The sequence below is a fragment of the Diabrotica virgifera genome, chromosome 7 (genome assembly GCF_917563875.1).
Source record: "Diabrotica virgifera virgifera chromosome 7, PGI_DIABVI_V3a".
NCBI classification, from domain to species: Eukaryota; Metazoa; Arthropoda; class Insecta; order Coleoptera; family Chrysomelidae; genus Diabrotica; species Diabrotica virgifera.
In genome coordinates this window covers 186,278,116-186,296,401 of record NC_065449.1, presented here as the reverse complement: position 1 = coordinate 186,296,401, position 18,286 = coordinate 186,278,116, and positions in this window count along the sequence as shown.

The window sequence follows — 18,286 nt, the reverse complement described above, 5'->3', positions numbered from 1 at the left end:
GAAGCAGGCCTACGTTCTCTCCGATGAGACTCCAACAAGAGTCGAAAATCGTCGATTCAGAGGGCAGGACTGCGCTCCGCATTTTAAGTGAAAAATAAGATTGTTTTGCCTTCGCATTGCAACTGAATAAAACTGGAATTTTTATTTTATCGTTTAAGAATTGTTTAAACTGACGATGGTAGAGTGCTTTTAACAAGATATTATTAACAATCTTGATCACCAAATTCATGACCTCAACTATTTAGGCTGGAAATGTTTGGGCACAAAGCGCTTCTTGGTGTATTGTGCAGTGAAACGTAAGAATTTCGTGATTTATTTTACTTTGAAGAATCGTTGTTGCCCCTTTATTCTTTCCTGTTATACTTCTGGCTCCATAAGTTGCTATTAAAACTATTTTATTTAAATCGATCTCATTGTCTTTAACCCGGCACCTGCCACGTGGCTTTGCAAGGCATCAACTGCCACGTGGGGTGCTCACAGCACCCCTTAAAGATTTTCTGTGATCTACTTGTTTATAAACAAAATAATGTGTTGAGTTACACAAGATTATAAAAAAAACATGTTTTATTAACTTATTAGCTACTAATATATTATAAAAGTTAAAAAATAAAATTAAAAAGGTGTTATAAGCAAATTAGCAAGTACCAACCCATAATAAATGAAGTGATGTAAAATATCTAAGAAAACTAAAATTTATTGAGTATAGAGAATATATTAATAATTTAGATCAGTTATTACAATAAAAAAATATAAATCTGACCTGTTTATCAAAAACATAAAAAAATTTTACTGCCAGATGATGACACCCCAATTCGAATTTAGAGCTACAATTTCAGAATGACACTAAATAACCACTTCAAACACAAACAGATCTATGCTATATAATATTATTGAAAGCTACTATGACGCACAGGACGGTTAACAAATTTGAAATACCAAATATTTGATGAAAATGTGTTATGGGGTGCTGCTAGCACCCCACGTGGCAGGTGCCGGGTTAAGGCATTTTTGCACGGCATTTGCTATATCTTCCCCTCTAGTTTGTCCCGAGAGAGGCAGCAATCCCAGAAGTTCTTCTTTGGGACCTTGGAAAGACATACCTGACAAAAAGGGCACCTTGTGCCGTGTATTTTACGTGCAAGACGCATCTATAGCAAGTGATAGGGCGGAAGAAAGTTGAATATATTCCACCTGCAAATATGTTACATTTGAAGACATTTTAGCTATTCTATTTTGTACTGTTTTAGCGGATTTAGTGGCAAATCTTTGATTTTTTTTTTTCAAGATTTCTGGTTTGTTTTTGAAATCACGAAACAGGTCTTCAGATGCTCTTGTGAAGCAGTCGTTGACATACTCACCATCTGTGCATGGTTTGCCTTTTTTGCAATTTCTAGTGAGACCGCGAAGCTTGCCAGATTGATATTACTTGGAGATTGGGTCCTATTGTGACTGAGAGGATCGGTGTCTCCTCTGTGTATCCTCGCTAATCGATTCAGAAGGCTTTTTAAATGTTTTTTTTTTTGGTAAAATAAATAATATTTGCGTGTGGAACTAAAGAGCCGCAGCTTCACTTCCAAAGAGCCGCATGCGGCTCGCGAGCCGTAGGTTCTGCCCTGCCCTAGGGCATTATATCATATTTAACTGACTTCGAAGTCATGTCATTATTTGTCAAATAATATACCAGTCGGACATTAAAAATATTTATGCGATTTATAATTGTGAGTGATATACTGATTATGTGTTATGTATATGTATATGTATGTGATTTATGTAAACTTTTTTTACAGATTTTTTGAATATGAATTTGAAAAGCAACAAGCATAATATCTTGAAAAACCTTCATGCGGAATTTGTCTCTGATTCTGAGCCAGAAGTTGAACCTTGTCGATGACGCTGCTAGTTTGGAAGGAGATTTCGAAGAGATACAGTACCACGACGCCGACATGGAAGAAAAAAATAAATTAAGGAGCCAATCTCAGAAGCCTTGGATGTTCCACAAAGAGTGCTTCATTTCATTACATGTATAGGTATCTACTATGCAGCTCAAACATTTGTTTTTTAAGTATGTGCTTGATTTCGGAGAAATAGTTGCCTAACAGTGTGTTGTACTACCAAGCATTGTAAAATTAAATGATGGTGATAATTATATTTTTCAGCAGGACGGAGCGGCCATTTATAGGACACCTGTCTTAAATTTACCCTATTAACGTTTATTTAATTTAATATGGCTAAACGCCATTTAACATTTTCCTAAACCTTCTTTTCTTCGAAAACTTTTTTCCGGATCGTTATTTTTATTTGCATTCGATACGGAAAACTTAAATCATCTCTTTTTCAGGACATTACATCTATACGATGCTCTGAGAGCATCATTTCTCGGATGAACAACATTTACATAAATATCCTTATGCCTTATCCCGAGTTGTGCATGTCCAGTTACTGTCGAGATAACAAGTTTACTTGGGGCATAAAATACTTCGACTAGATAAAGGTACAGAGTGTGTCAAAGGAAACAGTTTTATCTCAGTTTTCGCAACGATTTGCTATTGGAGTTGTAAAAATTATACTTTCATGAGGAAGTAAAGTGGATAAGAAACTCTAGTTGATAAGATTGGGTTGCTATTATTATAAAATTGAGAAAACCTGCTCTTTTACTTTATCGTACTACATACGCAGTATGAGTATAATAGATAAAGTTATAGGATCGTGCAAAAAAAACTTTTTCAGATTTCACTTTTTTTCGACGTTTTGAGTCCCCCTGAGTCTAAAAAGCAAATAAAAAAACATGTCGGAAGTATGTACGTATGTACGTACGTACATATGTACGTATGTACGTACGTATGTCGCCACCGCCCAGCAAAAACTACTGGACCGATTTCGATGAAATTCGGTATGAGTAAGTTTAAGAGAATTTTGTCGAGAAACTAAGCTTTTGAAAAAAACCTCTCAAAGGAGGGCCGAAATAGGGGGTTATTTGGGGAACATTTTTGCAAATTTTGACCGAAACGAATGAAATTTAACTTAAAGTTAGCTCATCGATAGGTAAATAGAAATACGAAATTTGACATTTCCAAATCCAAAATGGCGACCAGCATGGCCGACCGCTCACCCGATACATTTCCCTACCAATCTAAAAACTTGTTTAAAATAAATTTAATTTGAAAAAACATTTATATAGCCTAATAAAGATGGAGCTATAACAAGAATATTATCGTTTTTCAGAAAAAGTTATGGGTTGCCTATATTTAAGGGGTCAAAATTTGACATAAATTTGAACTAAATTTTCTCAAAAATGACTCAAAGGAATTTGTTTATTTTTTAATATATTTTTGATATCCTCTCGGTAAACTGAATAACATTGGTCAGATTTCTTAACTCCTCATAGGAGGGGAGTTATGAATTTTTTATAAAAAATATTCGAGTGCCCGTAACTACCTCTGTAATAGAAACTAAAATTTGAAATTTGACAGACATATATAGTACTTTGTTATCTATTAGCACAATAAATTTTACCCACAATATGGCGTCCGATTTGACCGGAAATGAAAAAAAAATCTTTATTAAAATATTCGAAACCACAATACTAGAATGTCTCAGCAAGACTACTGCGATTATAGAAAGCATCAAGAAGAGATAGCTGGATTATTTCTAACGTTTAATGAGAGGTCCCAAATATAGGTTGCTACAAAATATTATTCAAGTGAAAATAGCAGGCAAGCGCAGTCCAGAACGAAGAAGAACTTCATGGTTAATTTAGGGTGGCAATAAATAAAATTAAGATACCTATGATGGTAACCAACGTTCTGAAAGGACATGGTACATGAATAATAAGAAAATAACAGCCCATCCTGAAAAAAAATCCTGCGTACGCCAGTCACGAGAAAATTTGTATTTCATTGCCCCCACCTTGCAAGGTTGCTGGATCCGCCGTTGAGTCGAGCTGGGACATTTAGCGATATTAACCTATAAATGTATATTATATTGATTATTTCCCACCTTTACACGTATCAGAGGAGTATTTCAACTAAACCTGTCACTGCGACAGTGGTAGTTGCCAAACTCGTGCGATACATCTAAAGGTGGGAAACAATCAATATAATGTAAATTTATATGTTAATATCGCTAAATGTCCCAGCTCGACTAGTTTCATTCCTTTTTAGCTCACAACTTAATATGTTTTCCATCTTTTGTGCTATTTTGCCAGTTATTAGTGCGCTCATCACTGTATATCACTCTATAATATTTAAACTGTTTCCTCTTATATATTTCCATAATTTGCTTACAGGCCGGAAATATATCTACCTAAGGGAAAATATTTTCAGCGTCTTGTATGTGTTTGCAGAAACGATTTGACGTTGAAATTTTCCGAGTTTTCCACTAGAGATTTCCGATGTTTTCAATAACAAACAAGAATTCCTACAATGGATATGATGGATGCCTTCAATAATTCTTTGGAAAGGTTGGCCGATACGCTTGGCCTTTGTACGAAGTAGGATTTAAATTAAGATGTTGATTTTGTTGGGTACGTGTAAACAAAAATTGGCTATTTTTGATTGGTGAATAAATAAGTAAAAAAATGAAAATAAAAGAATGTAGATATTCAGTTCAGGGGTGGGAATTTAACTTGACGACGCGACGATACAACATTGTATACTGTAGATTTTGCGGGCGGAGGTAAATTCCTCACCAACCAGTAGAACCATATAATCCGACAGGTATTTTCCTCACCAAGTTTAAGGGTTCGTATTAATCCGGTAGGTATTTTCCTCACCAACACACTCAGGTAATAAAATAAAAAATATAGATATAATTTAAGAATGATTATTATGAAAGCATCCGAAATCCGAATAAAAGACATTCATTTCCTTACGTTGTAATAATAGTTTATAATATAGATAATGTGCAAAACGTATAACTTATTATTTATTATTTACTATAATAAGAAACACACTTTACAAAATCCACTATAGTCATTTGATTAGACTAATAACTTATTATAGTTATTAAGGTACCAAGGGTATTATAACAATAATAACGCTTGAGGTCAATAGTGTATAGACCGAGGGCCTTCGGCCCGTGATGCCTTCAACGTTTAATGTCCGACTAAATTATTCTTTATATGCAAAAAATTTGAATAAATTTTGAATTAATTAGTTTTCAAATAAGTACATTTACCAGAAATAGTCGTAACGTAATTGTGGTAACCATAGTAGGGGAGTGCATTTAGATTTTCACTTCGGAAAAAATCAAACAAGATAAAACTTTTTGTAATTTCATTAAGAAATGTTTAATAAACAACATATCAAAAAGTTCTACTCGAGAAGTGGGTGCTTCATTTTTTATTAAACAAATGAACAGCGAAGTTAGATGTTTTTTTAAATAACTCCGAAAATATAATTTTTAGAAAAAACTGACTTGACCATTGAAAAATTCAGAAAATTTTACAAAAAAAAAACTTTATATAAAGATTTTTTTAAAATTAAATCTCTAAAATCCACAAGGAAAAGAAAAGGTTTTCCTGTAGTTGGCTGTATACCATCAATCACAAAATTGGAAAGAAATCCTTTGTAAAAGGTATAAAAATTTTTTATTAAAAATCCCTTAAAAGGGCTACATCACAACAAAACGTTTTCGATTTTTTTAAAAAATCATCATCAGTGTTCGATAAACTGGATGCTAGCTGAGCCACAAAAGAAAAATATCTGGGTAAAAACCCTTTACATATAATATAGATGCCTTAAAAGTGCATACTTCGATAAAAAGGCCTGTGATGGTCACATGGCAAACAGGATAATGCCCTAAGGTAAGGTATACAGGTATCCCAACACGTGGGATCCAAATTGAGTTGATCACATTTCAATGACTTAATGGCAAATCAGTTGCCATTAAGTCATTGAAATGTGATCAACTCAATTTGGATCCCACGTGTTGGGATACCTGTATACCTTACCTTAGGGCATTATCCTGTTTGCCATGTGACCATCACAGGCCTTTTTATCGAAGTATGCACTTTTAAGGCATCTATATTATATGTAAAGGGTTTTTACCCAGATATTTTTCTTTTGTGGCTCAGCTAGCATCCAGTTTATCGAACACTGATGATGATTTTTTAAAAAAATCGAAAACGTTTTGTTGTGATGTAGCCCTTTTAAGGGATTTTTAATAAAAAATTTTTATACCTTTTACAAAGGATTTCTTTCCAATTTTGTAAATCTCTAGCTTCTGTAATTTTTTATTTATAACGCTAAAGTCACCCTTCTCACACACATTGGCGCACTGTAAACTAGCGTTGGAAGAAGTGCACGTTTGAGTTTTTTAAATGTAATTCTTTAACTAATTGATCAAAAGAAATTTTACAAATTGGACATGAAATAAGATGAAATAAGCTATCTTATGGTTGTAATAAAAATAAATAAAATGTATGGACATAAGTACGGTGTGGGCGGAAAATGAACCTTACATGAATTTTGCTTAAAAATGATTTAAAAATGTGTAACTAATACAATTTTACTTATAAAACCCTCAAATTTGCACAACTTACCTCTCAATCATCTTACCAAACGATGTTTCATTCAAAAAAAATCTCAAAAATTTAGTTCAAATAATACGATGTCTCAAAAAATGTAATTTTTGAAAACTTCGTAGTTTTACAGAATTCCCACCATTTTAAGACGGTATTACTCAAATTTGAACAAATATAATACAATTTTTTTTCTATTTTTTTTAAAGCTTGGGATGTAACCTTTAAAAAACACTGTATTATTTTAGTTTAAAAATGAAATAAAGAATTTCTTTTTGAGAAAACTAAGAAAGATAACAAAAATGTAATACAAAAACCGAAAATTACCAGCTGGAAAAATGTATATACAGAGTGATCAAAACTTTTTTCTGTAAAACTTACCTAAAATACATTTAATAATAAGCTTCAACAATAATAAATGTTCAACAAAAAAATTTTTTTTAGCTATTATACGGTATATCTGCGTAACTGGGAACCTATTGATAACTTTTTTAATATAGGTTTTACGAAAAAAAGTTATTCTTTATAAAATACTCTGAATCATATGTAACATAAGATGCAACCATCAAATATCAAATTTTATCAATTTTGTACGAGGTATGTCAAAAAATATGAATTTCACTCATGGGTAAAGTACCTTTATATTTCACAATATGGAAAATTTTTATAAAGAAAAGTTATTTGGAATTAAAAACTATGTTCCAATATGTAATTACATCCTTCTAATCGAAAATTTGTTTTTCTTAAATATTCTAATACATTTTAATTTTTAATATTATTGTGAAAATTATTTGTTTATCTTTTTTTAAGAATGAAATTCCATATTTGTTTGATTGGATTCTACTTGTTTTTCATTTAAATATCCGCCATTTTGGATCCGCCATTTTGAATTTAAATTTTTAATCTTTAATTCAGATTCAACAACCTGTTAAAAATAAAGACAATAAATGTTTTAGAAAAATGTTCTTTTTTATGCTCTTTTTAGAAAATCCGCATTTTTGATCCGCCATTTTATAGTTTATAATGTTATCATTTAAGTTAGGTTTATCAAAGCTCTCAAAAATAAATATATGTAGAAATAAATATATTTTGTAAAGAAATTATGATTTTACAACTATTTTTTAAGTTATCCGTCATTTTGGATCTGTCCTTTTATAATTTAAATTATCAAAATTTGATTCAGGTTCAGCAACCTCTCAAAAATATCCATATATATGTAAACAAACAAGTTTTATAAAAAAAATTCGGATTTTACAACTACTTTTTAAGGATTTTTAGGAAAAAATCCGCCATATTGAATCCGCCATTTTGAATTTGCAAATTGTAATGTCAGATTCGGGTTCAGCATAATCAAAACTAAATTAAAAACATGTTTTATCAAAATAAAATGTTGAATTTACCCATATTCTTAACATTATTTATACAAAAACATTGTTATTGTTTAAACAATTAATAAACAATTAGCGACGAAATTTGTGAGTAGAACTTTTTACTTTAACATATTTATAAACTAACAAAAAAAGTTTTAGAAAAATATAATCTTGTTTGATTTTTTCCGAAACATTGTATCTTTTCGTTCTAATTGCACTCCCCTATAGTTTTACTTAGAGTTTTATTTGTCAACTTGACAGTATTTAACTCGTTATTTAAATTTAATAGGCACTAGGGCGTTATTTTTCTATAACACCCCCTTGGGCGTTATATCGTACTTAATAGACTTCGAAATAATGTCATTATTTGTCAAATAATAGACCAGTCGTACGTTAATTTTCTACATTTTTCTCAGCTTACTTGCAGACTGCAGTAATAAAAAAAATCATTATATAGTTTGCATGACATTAAATCAAACACAAAACAATCTCATACGTCTTCCGGTTTTATATAATGTAAGGCCAAAAGTATGTTTCAGCCTACTTCAGAATCATTTGTATATTCTGATGTTAAATCAAAAGACTGAATTTTCTATAAAAAGTTTGGTGTACTTAGGTGAAATCTTCAATCATGTATTTCAGTGTTTGGACACATTTGAATGATTGCGATATGTATAAATATAGCCTTTCAAAATCTACAAAAACTTTACTAGGATTAAACTCAATTTCGAGAGCTTTAAAAATTTCTGATTTTAACAAATAGAAAAGATTGTTTTAAGTTTCTGTTTTTTTTTTGTTTGACAGTAAACAGTATAATAAAGAAATATAATGCCCATTAATTGGCCCATGAATAGTGAATAGTTGCAAATAATATGTGGTACGGTAATTGTGCCATACATATAATATACGAGAGGGGCAAAATTATGGAATAAATTAATTTTCTCTAAAACGGACGATTTTGGAGAAAAACCCCGAAGAAACAGGTCGATTTTTATTTTTAAATTACAATTTTTTGGCCTATATTTTCATAGTAGTAACGTCATCTAACTGTGCGTGATCACGTAATCAATGATTTTTTTAAATGGGAATAGCGGTCGTGTGGTAGCTTATTTGAAAGGGTGTTATATTAATTTTGAATTAATTAGTTTTCGAATAAGTACATTTACCAGAAATAGTCGTAACGTAATTAGTAATATAAACATTAACGTAATTATTGATTGATTGATTGATTGATGACGTCACTAATATGAAATATATGTGTGTGCTATCGGATTTCTTGACTGTGGACTTAATCCATTAGCCGAACTAAAAATATGAAATATAGATATGCCAAAAAATTGTGATTTAAAAATAAAAATCGACGTGGTTCGGGGTTTTTTGTCTAAAATCGTCCATTTTAGAGAAAATGAATATATTCCATAATTTTGCCCCTCTCTGTATAAAATTCATTGTTGCTAAAAATCTTATATTTGTTTCACATTCACAACTAAATACAGTTATCTTACTTTTGACACAGTTTATAAAGAGAAAATTTTCCTCCTTTGTTGTTTTTTGAGCACAGCTCTTCACAAATTCTTGAACCTCATCAATATTGGAAGGAAGTCGACCAGGCATCATTTTCGTCGATAATTATATATATTTTTTCTTATGTAACAGACATCAATCGTAGTAATTGTTTCAAGCAAATTAGCTGCAAGCTCTTGGCGAATGATTTTTGGCGGTTTTTCAGTATATTCTCTTCGGCTTTACGTTTACAAGAGTTAAGTTGGATTTATAGTTTGACGTAGCGTAGACGTAGACGTAAGAAACGGACTGGAGACGGAAGAAAATATTATGTCAATTTATAGATCGACGTAGCGGAATTTTTGCGCATGAGTAGGAAGAGTAAACAATGACTTAATTCTAATTCAACAACATAGCCTATAAATTATAGGAACAGTAAACAAACTTTGTGTTTATTTATTTATACTTATATTATTATTTATTATAATATTTATCTGTTTTGTGTGTTACATGGATTAGGAAATAAACGAAAGTATGCTCTTTGGTGCCGCATGCCGTGGGATTTCCAACTATTTTGTTTCATTTCCTGGTCTTTAAATGTTTGTTGGATTTACCTATCCTATAATATGTGTGGATAACCACGAATTAGGCTAATAAACAACTCATATTTATCTGAAATATTGAAATGACTCTATGATATATTTTTATTAAATTAATAACTTAACATCCATTGTATTAACAAATAATTAACAAAATTCGAATATGTTGACAATCAACTTTTTACACAACACAAGGGATAAGGGGGCGGGGCGGGTCCACTTTGAGTGACAGAACAAAATTCTGCCTTATGATTGGCCAGACGGAAGAAACGCACTGTAAAAGATGAAAGTTGGTCATCTCTTCCCTTACGTTACGTTTCTCTTACGTTCCGTCAGGCGCTTGCGTTCATTTATAAACACGAGTACACAAAATTCGGTGTTGATCTTTTCCAGTGCGTCTCCGTTGCGTCTACGTCTACGCTACGTCAAACTATAAATCCAACTTTAGAAACAATTTTTCGATCTATCTTCTGCAGATCTGGTTCATGATTATGTTGTAGGCTACTTCTAGTTATTGTAAAATTTGCCCCAATAGTATTCAATTTCGCACTAAAAGTTACTTTATTGCCTCCAGAACACTTCTTCACTTTCTAAAACTTTCACCTTATAAAAAATAAAATTTTCAAATATCGCGATTACTTTCTACATGCCATTTTTGTCAAAATTCCAATTATGACTAAAAATAAAATACTATAAAATTAATTAATTAATTATTATAGGTATGAAAATACCTACTGTAATTTTATAGTAGATAAATAATTTCCTTGAATGCCTTTTAGTAAAATCTACCTGAAACTACCATTTCAGTTTTGGTGAGGAAAATACCTGTCGGATTATGATATACCCTTCCAAACTCAGGTATAAGATTATTTTGGTGAGGAAATTACACCCGCCGGATTTTGCGGATGACCAAGCCGTAGTAGCAGCAGATAAGGAAGATTTAGAATTCATGACAAGACGGTTACTTCAATAATGTGAAGAGTGGGGCCTTTCTGTAAATAGAAACAAAACGCAATACTTATGTCTCGGGAATGAAGTAAAAGATCTAATAGTTAATGAACATGAAACAATCAAGAACTGTGGGGAATATATATATTTGGGAACTTGGGAACAACAATCAACAAGAGTGGGCGCACCGAAAAAGAGATAGAGCAGAGGATGGTGAAAGAAAAAAGGGTGGTTGGATGCCTAAACCCGATGCTATGGTCAAAAGAACTATCTAATCAAAGAAAACATCTCATATTTAACTTCATCATTAAAAGCATAGTGCTCTATAGTCTAGGCGCCAGAGGGGTCACCGTGTCCTTTTCAATTCTGATGGACAAACTCAACGGTTTCTTATGGATTTTTGGCTGCTGATTACGAATTTCGAGGGTGGATTTCGATCTGAGTGGTCAAAAAATTGTTATAAACAATTTAATTGTTTATAAATTGTTTACAAGGCTCTGGCTCATAAACTAAAAGAGATAAAAAATAATGTTTCAAATAAAATTTGTTAGTTAATAAAAAACGAAGAAAAAAATAAGAAACGAAGTTTACTAAATTTAAATCCATCAATTATAACTCAAGATATTGTAAAATTAGTGCACAATGCAAATTGCATATTACATAATAAGTATTTTTCGAAGCTTTATCGATCGTAGCTCGGCTTTTAAGCATGCAAATGAGCCTTAGGAGGTGTCATTGTAAAGCTTTATTAATACGCTTCCACACTAAGTTTGTTAAATTACTTTATCTTCATTTGTTTTGAAGTTATACCCGTTTGAAGTTATAATTTTCTTAAAAAAATTGTACATTAATTTGTTTATAAGGGTTTCAAGTAAATTTGAGCTGTAAACATTTATACTTTAATTAATAATAATGATAGAAGAGCTCAAAGGGAATAATTTGCGCTTAAGAAAATGTTCGTAAGTTTATTTTTGGTCAAGATATCGATATTTTAATGGCGCGCTATGAGGCGCAACAACGGCTCACAGTCAAGTATTTTTCGATGCTTTATCGATCGTAACTCGGCTTTTACGCATGCAAATGAGCCAATATGTGATATCCATGTAAAAATGGATCGAGTTATTTTGCAGCATTATCATTGCAGATTGCATATAAAACGAGCATTTATGTTGTGGCGGCATACACACAATTGAGGTGCCTTGATGATGCTGCAAAAGAACTAGATCCACTTTATATGGATACTATCCACTATCCACTTGATATCTATATGATATAGATTATATCTACATCATATAGATAATTAAACTCTGAAGCCTCAGAAAGTGTTAGTTTTACTGCATACAAAAACGTACTTAGTACCATGTAACTGTAAAAATTGCTCTAAGAACTTATGCAGCTGTCAAAAAAGCTCCCTGTATATCTCGATTCAGATACATGAAACAAAAAGTTTGTAAAAAAAGTATTAATAAATAATATTAACTTACAGTTTAGTTCTACTTCTGAAATATTAGTTTTTTTTCTCATTTATTACAAAAAATAGAAGACAAAGTAAATAGAATGAAAGGTGATACTAGGTACAGTATGATGATTTAATTATAAGAATTATATGATAAAATTTTATTAGGATCTTCAAAAATGAAAAACGAAGATAACGTATATATACATAGAAATTATAATTTGCAGCGAGAAGTTAGCGCGGGAACCTTTACGAGGTAAGCCGATCTTGCGCATCAGAGCGCACTATAAAAATATCGATATCTTGGCCAAAAATAAACTTACAAACATTTTCGTAAGCTCTAAATGTTCCTTTTGGGTTCTTCTATGATTATTGTTAATTAAAGTATAAATGTTTATAGCTTAAATTCGCTTGAAACCCTTATAAACAAATTAATGTACAATTTTTTAAAGAAAATTATTACTTCAAATGGGTATAACTTTGAAACAAATGAAGATCAAGTAATTTAACAAACTCTGTTTGGAAGCTTATTAATGATGCTTTAAAATGAGATCTTCTAAGGCTTATTTTTGTGCGTAGAACCCGAGTTACGATCGATAAAGCTTCGCAAAATACTTATTATGCAATATGCAAATTGCATTGTACACTAATTTTACAATATCTTGAGTTATAATTGATGGATTTAAGTTTAGTAAACGTTTGTTTCTTCGTTTTTTATTAACGAACAAATTTTATTTGAAACATTATTTTTTATCTCTTTTAGTTTATGAGCCAGAGCCTTATAAACAATTTATAAACAATTAAATTGTTTATAACAATTTTTTGACCACTCGGATCGAAATCCACCTTCGAAATTCGTAATCAGCAGCCAAAAATCCATAAGAAACCGTTGAGTTTGTCCATCAGAATTGAAAAGGACACGGTGACCTCTATTTGGTGCCTAAACTACTATGGATGCGAAACATTGCAACTTACTAAATCCCTGGAACGACGCCTACTTGCATTGGAAATGGACTTCTGGAGAAGATCGACTAGAAAATCAAGGCTTGAAAGAATACAAAATGACCAAATCAGAAATATAATGGGGATCAAGTCAACTATCATAGACGGAATTCAAAGGAGACATCTGATCTGGTATGGTTATGTAGAAAGAATGAACGACGACAGTCTGGCAAATCAAATTTATAAAATGGACGCCAAGGGAAAGAAGGAAGACAGGAAGGCCGAAACAATCCTGGCTAGGCGGTATTTAGAAAACAATATCGGAAAGGAATCTTCACCCTGACGAATGGAACGACTGACAAAGCTGGAATCTGAGAACCGGAAGGCGAAGAACGCTATAAATAACCGGAATTAAAAAAAATATTTTTTTTTTGTAAAAACGTCTTCACCATTTTTCACTTTTGTAATATGGTCACCTACATACTTTACGTGACCGTATCACTTCTTTACTTCTGATACTGCCAATGTTTTTCCACTTGGATGGACCTTTCATCAGCTGCCTCTAGGTCAAGTTGAGTACGTGCCTGGGTCAAGTGACTGAAAACCGATATATACTCAGGAGTTTGCACTTCGCCGCAGTCACACTTGTCATCTTCTGTGTACCCTCATCTTTTTTAGTTTGACCTCCACCGTGATGTGCTGATTCTGGGTCCATTTAGGGACCTCCATGTAGTGGAATCGAGGAATTGAGGAAACGAGAAATTGCTAATAGAAGTTGTGAAAAGACATGTGTATTTTGGTCAGTGAATATTTGCCCCAATCCATTTAAAGAGGAAAGTTTTCAACCAGTGCGTTCTACTAGTCCTCATATACGGAGCAGAAACCTTAACTGTCATAAAAATATCAGCGGAAAAATTTACAGGGAAACAACGTAACATAGAGAGATCAATACTTGGAATAAGCTTGAGACATAGACTAAGAAATGAGGAAGTTCGTGGATGAACAGCAGTGGAAGACATTACAGCTGGTGTACAAAAAATTGCTTGAATTGAGACCAAGGGCAAACAAGCAAAGCCGGGGAAGACCCGCAGGATAGAGCTGCACGATATGATAAAATATCGATACTTTTTAAGTATTGAGTATTGTATTGGTTATGCCAATGAAGTATCGTATCTAGTATCGATATCAGCAATACTTTCTTATAAAAATATCGTATTGATATTGATTTCGATACGATATCGATACAATACTCGATAAAATATCGACATAAAAAAGATTATACATCTGAGCTGTGTAGGCCTTTTATGACCACTTTTGCATGCTTGGCAAATGGACATTATTCTAAAAATATTACGAATATTCCTTGAAAGTCGACAAATACTTAATAATTCTGCATAGGCGTAACCAGGATGATCCTAAGGGGGGGGTTTCATCTACCTGAAAGGGGGGGGGTTACAACTACTGGAAATATCTGAGGGATATGATGTTAAGCGTATAGAGCTGAAAGTACATCCCAATGGGGGGGGGGGTTACAACCCCTAAAACCCCCCCCCTGGTTACGCCTATGTAATTCTGTATTGTTTAAAAACTACTTTTGAAAATATAGGGAAATCCCCGGAGATTCGGAATAAATCGTAATTCAGTATTTGTTAAAAATTATTTTTGAGTCATAATCACTTACTTCCATAATATTGCCACAAATGCCACATGATATAAACAGTGTAATCATAACAGACATTTACTCACTCTCAAGAATTTCAAGTTCATGCACTCAAGTGTAAAATATTATAACAGCTGATGATTGGGTTGCAGATCACTTATACTTTTATGTAATAAATAATTATGATCTAAATACCTATTCCACAAAATATAATCAAACAACTGTGGCGTTTTATTTTTTTTTTCGATATCGATATTTTCAATAATATCGAGGCAAGCGTATCGACAATACAAGAGTATTGTATTGATTTCAGATAATGAGTATCGTATCGACATTAATATTGCTAAGATATGTATTATATCGGTATCGTATTGGTTTTCGATACGATATCAATACAATATCGATATTTTTATCGAATATCGTGAAACTCTAGTTCGGGAAGTCTCACGCAAAACGAGAGACAAGAAAAATTTTAAATAAGGCCAAAATAATATACAGAGATTTAAACAATATAAAATAGGTTTTGGACCTAAATTACCACTTTAAATAGATAGAAACATATACATAAAAACGGTTCCCTTTCTATTATTTTGAAGTGAAATTGACAGATGGAGGTCAAGCGTTTCCAACTGACAAACATATTTTGTATCGATGACTTCGAGTAGATCACAGACATTTTATTATGTGTATGGGATAGATAAGAAAAATAATTAGACAGAATACTTATCCAACTATGGAGCGCCAACTATTTTTACAATAAAAATAGTAAAACAAATCTCAAAGTTAACAAATGAATAAAATCAAAAGAAGTTATACATACACCATATAATAAATAAATAGATCACCATAATATAATTTTATCAATATAAAATCTTTCAGCAAATTAGGCGTCAGATTGTTGCCGACAAAGAAGGCAGATCTTTCTCACAGACGACAAGACAAAAGTAATAATAAAAGAAAATATACTTATTTGTCACTCACAGTAAATTCCAAAACAACCCGACAGAATAAAATGCGGCCAAAAAGTACGGGGAATATGCATTAATATAATTGAATGTATTTTCTGCTCGGAAGAAAATGAAAGAGGCCGCAGTTGCGTTAAAGGGATGGTTCCTTTGCAGTACACTATACACTTAACACTGTTAAGTTGCATACGCTAACTACATATTTGAGTATTGCTTAAATCAATAAAATATGCATTATCTGAATAAATACCGGATCCTCAAAAATAAACAATGCCGAAATCTAGAGCGTTATGAAACTGCTTGTGAAAGTTGCATTAATGCATCGTTTTAACGTTATTTCCATGAGTTATCATCATGAGATATCGTTTGCGTTAAAATGTTAATTCTCATTATGGTTCCTTTAAATGAAAACATATATATTTTTTTAAATAAAGCATAACGTCGCTTAAGATGCAAAAGCTCGCAACCCACAAAGAAGATTTTCCACAGGAAAAGAAAAAAACATTCTTTGCATGCGAAAATCGCCAAACCTAAAAAGAGATTTATTAACAATAATTCTCCAGTTAGGTCTAACGACTTTCGCATGCACGAATGTGGGTTACGATCTTTTGCATCTTACGTGGCGATAAGTAAAAACTACCATATCCATAGCCCAATGTTCATACACGATCAACTTGTTCAATTTTACTATGCGTCTTAGGGTATTTCAATAGCTACTTAAGCTTTTGCTTAGCTAAGCCTGTGTCAAAAGTTAAGGAGAAGCTTAAGCTGGGTGCCGTATTTCCATCATTTCCTTAACTAAACTGATGCTCAACTGTAAATTGAATTGGTTTGGTACCTCTGAATACGTCAAAATGCCAGAACTAACTGTTCTGAGGTAAAACCACTACTGTTGACATTTAATTTTATCTTGTCATTAGTATCAATGTCATTTACTTCACTTAATTTTGTGTACATGGTACATACATGTGTTGTTAGTTTATTGTCTATATTTTCTCTGGTTATATGTTTATTGTAATTTTGAATAAGCAATAGATCCGTCTTTGTAATTTTGTTTGTTGGATATATTCCTTAAAATGTCAAATTCGAATGTAAGTTTATTTTTGTAAAATAAATATACCTACCAAGCATTGTAGAAATAAATAATTTTCATGTGCCTACACCTTCCAAAAGTAGTAAGAATTTTAATAATCGTTATTACGATTAATAAATTAATATTTAATAGATTAATAGATTATTATTTAATAATCTAATCATAAAGTTATTACTCAAACGTTGGTTTTCAAAATAATTCTAATTAATAATCTATAGCAATAACCTCAAAAAACAGAAAACAAATTTTAAGCAAAGGCTTAAACCAACTCCCGCGCGAGCTTAAAATTATTTGGTTTAAGCCTCTGCTTAAGCATCAAATTGAAGTGGAAATACAGGCATCTAAGCTTAAGCAAAGGCTTAAAGTAAGCTTTGGCTTAAGTGAGGTTGGAAATACCGGCCCTTAATACTTAATATGATAAGTTTAAACAATATTTCAATAGGCTAGACAAGGGTAGACAATATTCCACTAGACGCATGTTTCGGTGAAGTGATAATATTGTTTTTTCCTAAGATATTTTTATTAGTTTCTTAACTGCTATTATGAATATAGTATATGCTAAATGAAGGATAGTACTAGATGCGAAATATTACTCTCAATTGATTTGGAATGCCTGCAATCTTTGGCAAACAATAATATTACAGTACGTATGTTTTTCTCGAATGATTATTGTATAGCTCAGGTATCTTTAGAAATGTCCCCTTTAGCCCAGTAAATGAACGGGAAATTCGGCGATACCGTGTAATTTTCAGGGGCAATTCCGAATTGCATGAAAATTTGGATTTTGGTTCTACTAACCCTCTACTTCAAAGTTGAAATTGTGCCGTTAATTGCTTTTACTTGGGGGGTGAGAGTCACCCCTTGTCGGTGGTGAAAAAACATATGTTCAAGATAAGACCGGAAATGGATAAATTGACTGATTTTAAGCAACTTTTGTTCTATAGAGTTTTTTACTTAAGTCAATACTTTTCGAGTTATTTGCCATTGAAAATGTTGATTTTTCGACAAAAAGAACTACGTTTTCAGACAGTTTTTCGCAAATAATTTAAAAAGTAAATATTTTATCGAAAAAAATATCCTTAGCGAAAGTGTAGCTATTAAAAAACCCAAAAAATGGTGTATCAGTAAAGTCTATCAATCAATTAAAAACAAAGTTGTAGCTCATGAAAAATATGTTCTTATTCGTCTAATTCCAAATCGAATATTTCATAGTGAAATCACCGAAAAATT